This window comes from Eulemur rufifrons, chromosome 7, assembly GCF_041146395.1.
Source record: "Eulemur rufifrons isolate Redbay chromosome 7, OSU_ERuf_1, whole genome shotgun sequence".
Taxonomy (NCBI): Eukaryota; Metazoa; Chordata; class Mammalia; order Primates; family Lemuridae; genus Eulemur; species Eulemur rufifrons.
This window is the reverse complement of record NC_090989.1, coordinates 185,775,145-185,789,209: the sequence shown is the minus strand read 5'-3', so window position 1 is coordinate 185,789,209 and position 14,065 is coordinate 185,775,145. Positions and strand designations below refer to the sequence as shown.

The window sequence follows — 14,065 nt, the reverse complement described above, 5'->3', positions numbered from 1 at the left end:
AGCTTCCACTGTGTTTTCATTCAGCCTACCAGGACTTGGAATGGAGACATGGGCCTCCACTGTTTGTTTTGAGTTTTTTTTTTTTGGGGGGGCGGTGGGGTGTTGATCGCTGAGTTGGCTGGACTTTCAATTATGAGTTTGTAAACACAGTAGTAACTATACACACCACTAACTGGCCTATAAGATATTTCCTAACACCAGAAAGTTAAAGATGTTTCTGGATAAACTAGAAAAAAACCTTGTGGTAAAAAGTATTTTTTCCTGAGATGTTACCTCAATGAGGAGAAGGAATTCTTAAAATATCAAACTTGATTGAGATCTCAAAAACACAAAATGACTAGGAAAAAGATAGAAAAAGTAGAAAAACAATTCAACAACGTCTGTATGGATAGGACCATGTGACCTTGAAGGATTAACGATCCTTCTGCATTAGGATTATGTCAGGCTAAAGAGCACTGCTTCAGTCTAATTAGCACAGATTTGGAGGTACCATGTATTAGAGAACTAAAGGCATCAGAGAGGGCTAAAGGTCTAGAAAGGACTAACTATCATTGAGAGAATTGAAATTTTTTATTTTGAACATGAAGGAATAGTGGAGATGAAACATGTCTTTAAATATGGGAAAGAATGTTATTTGTAACTCTACTTAGTCTAGAACTGGGTCTAACCTGTGGGTGTCCTACAGGAGGGGTATAAGCAACATCAGGAGGCAATGAGCTCCCCATCACCAAAATTGAGAGCCCTGAATTAGTTTAAAGTTTTGTCTAATGTAAATGGTTTTCAGCTGTTGGTGGACTAACCAGAAGCATCAGAGTCATTGGGGAACTTGTTAAAAAGCAAAATCCTCTAGTCCCACTTCCTAACCCACTGAATCACTAATCATGGTGCCAAGAACATGCACTTGTAAGTAAGGGCCTAAATGTTTACCCTTGATAAGAAAGGGTATATGGAAGTGTTTCACATTGCCCCTGATTAAAAAGAATGCTTTAGATTTCTAAGCTTAACAGGCAAAAAATGTTTGATTATCTTAAACTTCACTCATTTATTGGTTTGTTTATTCAATATTCACTGGGTGACTACCATGCGTACTAAAATGGAGTGAACACAATGAGTCAGGTCCCTGAACTTATGGAGCGTCCAAATTAAAAGGGAAAACAGACATTAAACTAATGAATACAGAAAACAAATTTGTAATTACAAATATGCCAAGCCATATAATTGTGACAAGTATAATGAGAGAAACAGTGGGTTTGACACAAAGATGCTAAGAAGGAGGATTGATTGAGACTGGAGGTCAGGAACATCTCCACTACGGAAATGCCCTCTGGGCTGAGACTGAAGAATGAGAAGGAATTTTCCAAGCCGTGAGTGAGTGGAAGCGCATTCTAGGCAGAGGAAACAACATCTGTGAAAATCCCAAATCAGGGAGAAAAAAATTTGTGTTTGTGAGGAACTGAAAGAAGGCCTGTGTGTTTGAAGCAGATGAGTGGTCCAAGATGAAGCGGATAGTTAGGCAGAGCCAGCTCGTGTCCAGTAGGATGGTTAGGTTTATGGGTCAACCTGGCCGTGGTGCCCAGATACGTGATATAACATGATGCTGGATGTTTTTATGAGAGTGTTTTTGGATGAGATTAACATTTAAATAGATGGACTTTGAGTAAAGCAGATTGCCCTCCATAACATGAGTGGGACCTAAACAGTCAAAGGCCTGAAGCCTAAATAGCACAAAAGATTTCTCTCTAGAGCAAAAGGGAACAACAACATCAGCTCCTCCCTGGACCTACAATTGACTGGCACACCCTACAGGTTTTGGATTTGCCAGTCTTCATAATGCAAGACCAATTTCTTAAAATAAATATCTCGGTTTCTAGATATCTGTCTACAACATTTATCTATCTAGCTGTGTGTCTCTATCTCTATACATCCTATTGGTTCTGTTCTCTGGAGAACCTTGATTGACACAACAGGCCTTAGAAAACTTGCATGTTTTATTTTGCTCAAGGTTAAAATGGGAAGCCATTGAAGGTAAGTGCCTTTAGCAAATCTTGGTCATCACCTATATAGGTCTTACACTTTTTTAAATCCTAATAACTCAGCATGATCTTCTGAAATGGACTACCAGATTCACAATCTCCCCACTGCCTCTTTATCTCTTTCATATTCTCTGCTGTGCATTTTATATCTCTCGCTCTCCATCCATTATTTAACCAATTCCAATCTCACAAGTTCTGCAGATTCCTGCTTTAAAGATTTTACTGGAGAAATCACTAAAATAAAACACCTTTGAAGCCAATTTAACTCCATTGCTCCCAGCATACCAATTACATATAGTCCAATATCCCAATTTTCTCTTATTCAAAAACTTGCACAAAGAATACAGTTGAATGACAAGAAAAATTTAGTCCCGATACCAAAGTTAAGATAAAGATCCATTTCTTTTCCTTTTTATTTCTAAAAATAAATCTGTAAAGAACTTTCTTTGAATTGGGGTATCTGGTGGGGGTGGAGGTTTCATACAATTTTATTTTCTTGGCTCCCATCTAAGAAAAGCCACCAAACTAAATCAAGTGAGACAAAGGCAGCCTCTCTGGCTCATTGAGGCATGGAGGAAAGTCAGTCTCCTTCTCAAGGAAGTCACATAACTCAGAGAGCAATGATAGCTCTCCATTTTCTCCCTATGCTATGCTTGCAAGCTTTTTGTTTAAAAAATATCATGACTGATATTTGGTTTTAATCACCATCAAATATATTTTGGTAACCTGCAATGCACAATGCACTAGGCCAGGTCTTAGGGACTGAATGACTGATTGCATGCATCATTCATTTATTTAACAAAACCATGCTGAATGCCAAGCCCTGTTCTAGCCTCTTGGATATAGCAGTGAACAAGGAACCACGAAGCATGAATCCTTCCCTCTTCCACTGGATCCTCTTCTCTTCTGGAAGGGTGAGATAGACTATCATATGATAATTGAGCAAGATAATTTTACAAAGCTATAAAGATTGTGACTGTAATCATAAAAAGAATAAACATTTAGCATATGTTTTGTGCCAGAAACTATTTAAGTATTTTACTCATATTATACCATTTTACACTCATAACAACCTTATGAAACAGGTACTTGTATAACCTCTGTTTAAAGATTAGGACATTGAGTCATCGAGAGATTATGTAACTTGGCTGAAACTAGGTAGAGCCAGGATTGCCTCAAAGCATCCTGAGTTCTGTGTCTGTGCTTCTAACTTCCATGCAATGCTGGTTGCTGTGAGAGGAAGGCTCCAAGGTCCACGTTAGACTGGACAGTCAGAAAAGGCCTCTCTGAAGATTGACATTAGATCTGAGACATGGCTACTATGGAGGAGACAAAGGTTTTAAATATTCCAGAACTCCGATGACTTAAATTGTAGGTAGGAATAGGATATTTAAAACAGTAATAGCAACAGTAATAGTAGCATCATCTAACATTTTTGGAATGATTCCTTTACGCCAAATACTGCATTAAGCAAGCAAACCATACACTTCACCTCATTTAGTTCTCATAACATTCCTATGAGATATTTCCACAGATCACTTCAGTGAGGAGAACATGGGGACTCGGAGATAATAGAGAGCTTGTCTTGGATCAGCAAAAGACAAGGAGTGACTCTGCGCATGGGTCTCTGGGAAATTCTGGTGACTAAACATTTAGGGGAGTAAGCTGGAAATCACTGGAGGAGGAAAGGTGATTCAAATGAGGAGAAAATACATTTTATATGCAAAATTTTTGCTATTAATTAATGGAGATAAAATATTTGGCTTACTAACAGATGCCTAAAGCAAGGAGAATATCTCTTTTTGGAAAGGAATGAAGAAAAAAAGAACTGACATTTGTTGTCTCTTATGTGTTAGGCACCATGCTCAGTGCTTTCAAAGCCAATGGATTATATTTTTAACCTTGAAGTAATCAAGATACCTGCTAGCAGCTCTAGGTTGTGAGGTTGTGTCCACACTAATGGTTGTCATCCCACTGATACTGACCTCTGGCGCTACAAGGTGTCTTCCAGTTGTTTATTAGTGTACAAAAATTCCTATATGTTGTAGCATGAGCTTCCATCTTAAAGTCCTTCTGAAAATATTGTTTTTTAATTTAATAAATTAAATATCTGTCCTTATGTGTACGTAAGTGAATGACAGAGAAAATGAGAGAGAGAGAGAGAGAATGAAAGATGAAGGAATTAATATGAATGGGTGTATCACAAAACAGTGTAGACATCAGGGATGCTTTAAAGATGTGGTGCCCAGGCATTGATAATTACTGTACATTATCCCATTAATTCTGAGCTTCACTTTTGAATTTTCACAATAGAAATTAGGTCCTCGCAAGAAACATAGGGAGCAAGAGGTCCGCCAAATCCTTAGCCTTCCCAAGAGGTGCAATGGTTGATGAGGTTTCATTTTTCAACATGGAACTTCTACACTAAACACAACTTAGTGTTCTGATTCCCCCTAAGTGTCTCACAGATGATGAAAACATTCATGAGAGAAAATAAGCAACTTAATGGAAGTCTCCTATGAATTAATCCACACAATCAGAAATCAATGACCTGTCTCCTTTTGCTGCGATGTTTCTTTAGTTCATGGACATTCATTCAGTTATCTATCCATCCATGCACACACTCACTTATCCTTTAAATAAACATTTACCCAGCACCTATCATCTTATTCAAGGCATATGACCCTAACCAGAGGTACAGCTGTAGGAATCATGAGCTTATAGGTGGCGGCTAAAGTCGTGAGTATGGAAGAGATTCTCCAGAGAATACAAAATAATTCGTGGAAAAGAATTGAAGGCCAAAAGATAGACTCATGGAGAATGCAGGCATTGAAGGATAAAGAGTGTACACTAGGGAAAGAAACTTAAAAGAAATGATTAGAAAATCTGGAGGAGAACACAAAAGGTATAACTTTTGAATAGGAAAGGAGAACTGGGCAAGATAAAGTCGGAAGACTGCACAGGTCCAGAGGATTAGAGCCCAGGAGGTCACTGGCAAGTTTCATCAGTGACATCTCCTTGCAGGGCTGGAGGTAAAAGCCGCATCATTGTGGGCTGAAAAGTAAAGGACAGGCACTAACTAAAGAAATGTCACCAGAGATTATCCAGTTGGGGAATCTGGCTATGAAGAAAAACAGGAAGGCTCCGCAAAAAAGAATATTCTGATTCAAAGGAGAGTTGATAGCGTGAGACGGGGGCCACCTGAGCACCTTTGTAGGCTGTGCGGAAGGAGCGAGAACAGAAGGAGAAATTGGAGCTGCCGGGGAGAGAAAGCAGAGGACCAACAGCCACTCCAATGAAGAGCACACTCAGAGGTAAGTGGCCTTCAGAGATGAGACACAGCTCTTCCCCAGGCACTGAAAATCAGAATAAAATTCAATGCAAAGCCATATATATATATATATATATATATACACACATGTAGTTAAGTGTAAGAACAGAAAGTTGAAGAGGAGACATCTAAAAATGCTGTTTTTCTAGTGACAAAGACAAAGTCAACTAACTCCTGGAGAAACGGGCAGAGAATTTGAGGAGGCTGGTTGCAGGTATTTCACAGCTGTGCTGGAGGAGAGGAGAGGAGGCTAATCCAGGACATGTAGAGTTATTGAGTGGACCCCAAGAGCAAAGCTGAGTTTTCCATTTATTTGACAGTGTTGAGCGAGAGTGACATTTCTCAAAGTCTGTCCCTCCTACCAGCTGACATAGGTGTTCCTGGGATCCTTGGTGATAGTGCCAATCTCTGGGCCCCATCACTGACCTTGCAGGTCTTCTCAACTGCTTCTGGCACAGGCTGAAGTTTGGAAACACTGACCTGGAGCAGTTCCTCAATCCCCAGAATCACCAGGCTCGGGTCTCACTACGATGCAGGCTCTTCGCCTTCATCCAGATCTGTGGAATGAACGTCCTCAGTGGAGGGCTCTGAGGATCTGCGCTGTTAATGGAAAGCCTGGGTGTTTCCACTGATCAGTAAAGTTTAAGAATACTGACTGAAAATTTAGATGTGATGGAACGTGGTAAGAAATACTAATATTGGAGGATGAGTTCACAAAAGATGACTTTTTTAATTTTTTAAAAATTAAAATGTAATGAAATTGACTTGTGTGTGTGTGTCCAGTTCTATGAGTTTGAGCATACATACAGACTTGTGTAAGCACCACCACCATCAAAATAGTTCCATCGCCTAGAAATACGCCCTTGTGCATAAAAGTCAAATTCTCACCTGGCCACTAACTTCTGCCCGCAACTGACCTGTTTCCCATCACGTTTGTCCTTTTGAAAATGTCATATAAATGTAATCATATAGCACGTATCCTTTTGAGACTGGCTTGTTTCATTAAGCATAATACATTTGAGATTCATCAACATCGTTGCTTATACCAATATTTTGGTCCTTTTTATTGCTGGGTAGTATTCCAAGTCTGTTTACTCATTTATCCATTGGGAAAATGCTGCAATAAACATGTGTATAGCATTGTATATTAACATAAATCTCGATTTCTTACCATAAACGTCCAGGTGTGGAATTTCTACAAAAGACAATAAATGTGTCATCAAATGGATATTTAGCAGGCACTCTGTATGAAATGGAGTTTTAGCTGTCTAGTATAGAAGAATTATCACAAAGTTGAATAAGTTGCATAATGGGCTTCAACATGAAGTAGAAGAGATGGCCATATTCACAGTTGTTACAAAGAGCTGATGGAAGGCGTAAGGGCAGGGGCTCAGGAGGGAAGGGCTGACTGCAGGTTGACTATTAACATTATTTAACTTCACTTTCTCGCCTCATTGCCATGGCTAATATCATAGAACCCTGTGGACTCCAAAGCAATGGCCAATCTAAATCAAGTAAAAAAAATAAAGCCTATATAGATATTTTTGTTCACTGTTATATACAAGGATTGTACATAGTATGCTGTCAATAGATGCTTGGTAAAAAAATAAAGGAAGAGTCACATATATGTATGCAAGCTGGGGCCAAATGGGTAGGTGGGTAATAATGCAAATTGTTAGTCCTGTAGGAGATGAGATCAGGCACAATCAAATCCTTTCTTTGTTATGAAATCCTGGTTTGGGAATGATGGGAAACAGGTTTCTGGGCCAGCTTTTGTAGGGTGCCTGCCTTCCCTCTGGGTAGAGAGAGCCAGCAGGGGCACCTGTGCTCCAAGTCTAATGACTCAACTCAGTGGCACGAGTTAATTGAGGATCCAACTACACTGTGTGTTCTCTGCTTGGAGACCCCAAGATAGAAAGAAAAAACAGTAATAAACTGCTTGCAGGAGGAACATCCACAAAACAGTAACGAGCTTGCAAAATGATGGTCCCTAGAGCCTTTTCGCAAGCCAGAAACCAAAAGAATTGGCAAAAACAAGGCACCTTGTTAGTAAATTTGAAGTGTCCATGAAAAACTTAACAGAATAAAGCAAAGCTGTGCAGGAAGTCAGAGGGAAGGGATCAAGATCTGTCTGATCTTGTTTGCAAATTGGAGCAAGCAGGAGACTTTACAATCTCCCTTGGCTTTAAAAATGGGCCCAGGGAGCCCACATGTCTAAAACCAACACACATCTGCTTTGAAATCTGCTTCTGAGTCTTTATTTTTGACTAAGACAACCAACATCCGTTTGGGCATATTACCAGAAGAAACACTGTACGCTGAGAATAGCTAACAGATAACCTTAAATTAGTAAGGAGTAACTAGGCTTACTAATAAGCAATGAAAGCCAAATGCCTGCCTTACTCTGATCAACATGCTTCTAAAACTGTGCATACTAAACGGAACCATTAAGAAAGCACACAGAGAAGGTATTTGCAAATAGCTTCAGTGCATGTGTAACTTGACTAGCACATAATCACCACCACAACCATGGCTCCTGGCTTAGGGAACAAGACAGAATCTACAGAAATATGAAAAGTATCATTGTTCAACAATCTTGCAGAAAAGAACAATTTGCTTACCGTGAAAGTTGCTTGTAGAATACATATGTGTGTGTGCTTCTGTGTGTGTCTGTTTGTATGTGTGTGTCTACATTGCTTTCATATGTGTGTGTGTATAAACAATGCAATAGTCTCAGCAAAAGAAGCAAAAGTTTAGTCATTCTAATATAGTGCTGGAAGAATCACTATTCCTCATTTTGCAATTTGACATTTCTATGATGCTTTATGTCTGCAACATGATTTGTCACCATTAAATTCCCAAGTCCCTGAAAAGAATATAGGTGACAAGAATTATTTTTATTACTATTTCACCTTGCTTATAGGTACACATTTTAAATTTAACCTGCAATCCCATTCTCCCCATCTTCCCTGGCTCTATTATCCCACGATATAAGACAAAAGATTGAGGTCATCTTGCTTTGGGTCTTTCTTCCGTCTATCTACAGTCAGCTGTTGCTAAGCCCTATAAACATTTCTTAGAATATTTTGAGTATCGCAACACTAATAGTGATAACAGCAGCTGTAGCAGACAGCTTTTATTGAGCATTTTCTATATGCCAAGCAATTACCTAGAATATTTACAGTATTAATCCTCAGTATAAACCCAGGAACCAGAAAATCCTCATTTGATAGATGAGAAAAATAAAAGTACATTCATTAGAAAGGATAATACCTTTTTGAATATCATGAATGGAGAGTAGGAGAGCCATCTGTTTCACCCAGGCTCTCAGGCCCCAAACTTCCTTTACTCACTACCTCTTCATGTGTGCATGTGTGGGGGTGGGGTATATGTGCATGTGTGTACATATACATATGCATATATGTAGCCACAATAATGCACATACATACGTAATGTGCATATGTATGTGTATATCTCAATATATCACTATATGGCTTTTGCACTCATGGCTGTGGGAAGCGATCACCTCCCCGCCTAGTTAATCACCACAACCACCTGTCACGTGGGCAGAAATGACTTGCATAGAGCTAGTGGCCATCCCATAGAGCCGTGATTAGGCAGGGGCCACTCAGCCAGGAAGTACAGCTCCTGGGCACTCTCGTTCCTAGATTAGGCCACAGGCCAGGCTATTGCCAATAGAAAGTGAATGGAAGAGAGGCACATTACTTCAAAACCAAGGGTATTAAGAAGAGGTGGGTCTTTCTTCCACTCGACGTCTCCTCTCACTCTCTGGATGCAACAGTGATGAGATACTACAGAACTTCAGGGCCTCAGGAGGAAAAGAGCTCAAGCCCCCAAATCTCCACAAGGGAGAAAGCCATTCACCTATGAAAAACAGGTGCCGTGGTCTGTTACAGGAGTGAGAAATAAATGCTTGTGTGAAGCTGTTGAAATAGAGGGGGACATTGCCACCACTGTCTCCCCTTCCCTTGTACTCTCGAGAAGTAGATCCTTTATTCCAATATTGTTTCTCATTCCTCCCCACCTCTTTCAGGAAACTTTTTTTTAATGGCCAGATAGCAAATACTTTAGGCTTTGAGGGGTCACAAAAGTCCTCTGTTGCATATTCTATTTTATTTTTTCAAATAATCTTTATTATTTTTTATTATTTTTTTTATTTATTTTTGAGATAAGCTCTCTCTTTGTCACCTGGGCTAGAGTGAAGTGACATCATCATAGCTCACTGCAACCTCTAACTCCTGGGATCAAGTGATTCTTCTGCCTCAGCCTCCCGAGTAGCTGGGACCACAGGCATGTGCCACCACGCCCACCTATTTTTTTTTTATTTTTTTTTTTATAGAGATGGGGTCTCACTCTCGCTCAGGCTGATCTCAGAACTCCTGGCCTCCAGTGATCCTCCTGTCTCAGCCTCCCAAAGTGCTAGGATTACAAGCAGGAGCCACTGCACCCAGTCCAAATAACCCTTTAAATGTGGGAAAAAAAAAAAATTCTTCACTTGAATACCATACAAAAACAATCTATCAGCTGGATCTGGCCTGCAGGTCACAGTTTGCCATCCCCTGACCTAGAATCTTATTGTCAGATTAAAATTTTAATTACATTGTATATTATATCATACCCACTCAGAAAGCCCTTTGGATCTATAATTTCTATTTTATCACCTATAAAGTTCTCTGCCTAGAGTTTTGGTTCTTCCTCAGGCTGATAACGCTGGTCTTCCATCTCACTACCCATTATTCTCTAAAACAAGTGCTTCTCCTCATTCCTCATTTCACATGTGTTCCTTGTCTCATGCTGTCATTGTAACCCTTCTCTGTACCAGCTCCACTCTCCTGCCCGAGCCCAAAGCTAAGTACGAGGCCAGTCAGCCAACGCCCGCTCCCAGGCTTTTCTCCTCTGAAACCTCGCCGGGAAACTAACCTTTCTAGGTTTGCCTTTGTTCTGAGCTCCTGACATAGGAATTGTTCATCACCTTATTTGGCAGTCAGTAATATTCTTCGGCATCAACTCCCAGTTATAGTGCTAGGGATTGGGACTGCTATAGTGACTGTGTCGCGACCCCGCCCTCAATAAACTTACGGAGGAAGAGAAAGCCAAATGTACAACAGCAATACAAGGCTGCAAGTGCTACCGACAGGAATCAGAGAGGGGAATGGGAAGCAACAGGGAATATTTTGTTTCAGATACCCATGTTTTATTTTGAAGGCACATCTTGTTGATAGAGAAAAGGAGAAGACTTGGTGTGTGTATGTGTTTTCACCTCCTGTAACATCATGGACATATTTCAGAAAATTATTTAGTTCATGGAGATATAAGAATTCAGATCGAATCAATTGTTACTTATGGTTTTAAAGACATAGGGTCATGCTCTGTTGCCCAGGCTGGAGCTCACTGGCTATTCACAGGCACAATCATGGTACACTGCAGTCTTGAACTACTGGGCTCAAGCAGTCCTCCTACCCCAGCTTTCTGAGTAGCTGTGCATGTGTGCACCACCCTGCCCAGCTCCAATGGTTAATTTTGACACACATATATGAAAGGCACTGTTTCAGATACTTAGCTGAATTAGATGAAAATAAAACATCGTTTGTAATTACGCTAGTCCCAAGAGAATTCTGAAATTGCTAACAGTAGATAGAAGACTATCAGGATCATTAAAATAAAAATAAAATTGGAAAAGTAACATAGTACAAGGGATACTGTGATTGTACCAGAAAGACAAGATAAAGATGATTGTTACAATGGCACATTAAATGTGTCTCTGAGCTACACAGTAACCAAAACAAAAGCACACAATAGAGATAGATAGATAGGTAGATAGATAGATAGATGGGCACTATTGTCTGATAAAAGACAGGGAATCAGTTAGCCAGCACAGTTGAATTATCTGGTAAAATATTTATTTTTATAAATGACTATGTCCTGGCCTTGCTGATATTAATGAGCAGCCAGGATTAAAACCAGAGTAATCAGTACAAATAAACTTTTCCTTGGAAGTAAACTTTAAACAAACTTTTTTGTCTGGGTTCTTATACAAGGAAAAACAAAATGTTCATGTGTAACAATTTTTTTAAGCAACTCTAGGAAAAAACCCACAACTTTAAAGTCTGTATTTAAATGTCTTAAGAAAAAAAGAAAAAAAAAGCACTATGCATATGTGCCAAGCACTCAACTTTTTGATGATCTAAATGGATACAGGTTAGAGCAAAAAGAAAAAAAAGAAAAACATAACCTAAAATATGGGTGATTATTTAGTTCATTGCATGGCTTCTCTTCGATGCCAATGGATATAGGAAGGTTTCCGGCAGGTGCTGATTAGCCAGTGTTTAAAGAGTCAGCTCACTGTGGACTGACGGGAGGAGGGGCTTTGTCTCCTGCTGATGGAAGATACAGCTATACCAGAGCGGCTGGACATGCCTGTGGCAAAGCTGACTTAGAAAGTTAAAGACCTTGGCTTGTATGCTTAGTTAAACGGAAGGCCACATCACTTCAACCTGAAGATGGCTTAGAAAAGGCAGGACCAAAGTGGGCCTCACAAACATAATTTGCTCAATATCTGGGTAAAGTATTGGATCTGACCCCAGATATTGAAGCCAGGGAATGACATGGGGACTTGGAAGAGCAGGAGTTCCCAACTGGCTGTGTAAACCATAGTGCATTAGTTCTCATGTATTGACATGTACAAGAGTCTCCTGGAAGAGTTTGTTAAAATAGATTATGGGGTCCCATTGCCAGAGTCTGTGCGTTAGTACACAGGATGTGAGGTCCAACAATTTATCAATCACAGGATCTCAGGCAGTGCTGTTGCTCTGGGGACAACATCTTGAGAGCTACTTCAATATGGAACACTAGGATGCCTAGACAGCATCTAACATTGGACATCAGTGCTCACCATCATTCGTTAGCTGCAAAACACCCACAGAAATCTAACTGATCTGCCACATAGAAAAAATTGCATAGTAGGGTCCATCGGAAAATTGAGGAAAGCTGGCCAAAATCGTTATTTTGGTTTGGGCATGGATTGTCTTGAGTTCTTCTTTGAGATTTTTAATTAGGCAACAGGTTCAAATGAACATCTGGACATAATAAGAAATCATATGACTAAGACCAAAAAACCCCCACTATCTCTCAACTCCCACTGGCAGTGATGCTAGAACATACAACTGGTTCTTCCAAACTCCCTATGAAGGTATTGAGGTTGGTTTTGGAAGAAGTGAATGAATATCAGGAGATACAAGTATAAGCTGCTTCCTTTGCCCTCCCATGACATGGCCTCGTAATTAAGGCCATGGTGCTTGCATTCACAGAGATCAGGGTTTAAATCTCAGCTTCAGCACTTACTAAATATAGTACTTTGGGCAAGCCGTTTGATCTTTCCTGGCTTCTGTTTGCTTACCTGTAAAATGCTGGTAATACCACTTAACTCATATCACTTTTGAGAGAATGAAATGACATAATGTGTAAAAATACTCAGTATAGCAACTAAGGCACAGCAAATGCTCAATAAGCGTTAGTCACCGATGTTATTAATATTTTTCTTCTTCTTGTGATTGTTATTACTTTTATGGTCAATTGGGCAAACAGAGAACTACAATAATTAGAAACACAAGAGTGAAATGGAAATGGAACATAGAGCTGTCAAATGAATAACATAAGTAGTTCACATCACAACATGGTCCATAAACACAAAAATACATTTGTACATGTAAGTATTCATTATGAGCAGATTTCTTAAATTTATTAAAGTTCATGTGAGGTAATACCCCAGAGTCATTAAAAATAATGATATAGTGCTAATTTAGTTATGTGGAAAGATACCATTCTGCATTCCATGGACAAAGCAATTTACAAAATAGAGGAAAAGACATAGGTTCGGGGAGAGAGAAAGGAGAAGAATTATGTTTGAATGGATCTATATACTACAATGTTCACAGTATGTATCATTGAGCGGTGGAATAATTAACATATTTTATTTTGTTGTACATATTTTCTGATATGTGTGTTAGTGTGTGTATATATATATATATAAACTATTGCAATGCATTGGTTTTTATTTAGAAATAACAATAAAACTAATTCTATTTTGGAAATTGATACATAAATTCCACTAATATATCTAATATAAGGAGCTATATAAAAAGCAGAGATCACAGTAGGGAGCAATTATCCAGGAAAGGATAAATGGAGACAGTACTCAAAAGGTTTTTATTTTTTCAGAGAAGGAAAAAGCTTATTTTTCCATATAAGCTATATTTTCTGCTATAAGAGTATACTATATAGTACATTATATACCTAATAATTCTGTCTCTAGTCTCTCTCATTCTTCCCCTTCCCTTTCTCTCTCTCTCTTTCTCTCTCTTTCTCTCCCATTTCTGTCCCTTTTCTTTCCCCTTTAATCATCTTCCCCATTGTCACAAGACTAATCATTCCAAAACACACATTTGATGTCACTTTCTTATAGTGACATCTTGCACCAGGGCCACATATGTGAACATGGTATTCAGGACTACCCATACTTTGTCTTCAGTGTATCATTTTTCTATCTGTTCAACTCCTAATACATTGTCTTATGTTCCAAGTTCAATCTCTCTTCTTCTCTGAAGAATTCCTGAATTTCTTCACTCTGATTTGTTTTATTTCTTTGAGTTTTACAACCCTGTCTGTGTGCACACACCTGGTA

General features: G+C 39.2%; 1 protein-coding gene across 2 annotated transcripts in view; it reads right to left on the bottom strand.

Moving 5' to 3' along the window:
* GRM7 (glutamate metabotropic receptor 7) overlaps positions 1-14,065 on the bottom strand; it is an 856,215-nt gene that overhangs the window by 550,634 nt on the left and 291,516 nt on the right. The window lies entirely within an intron of this gene.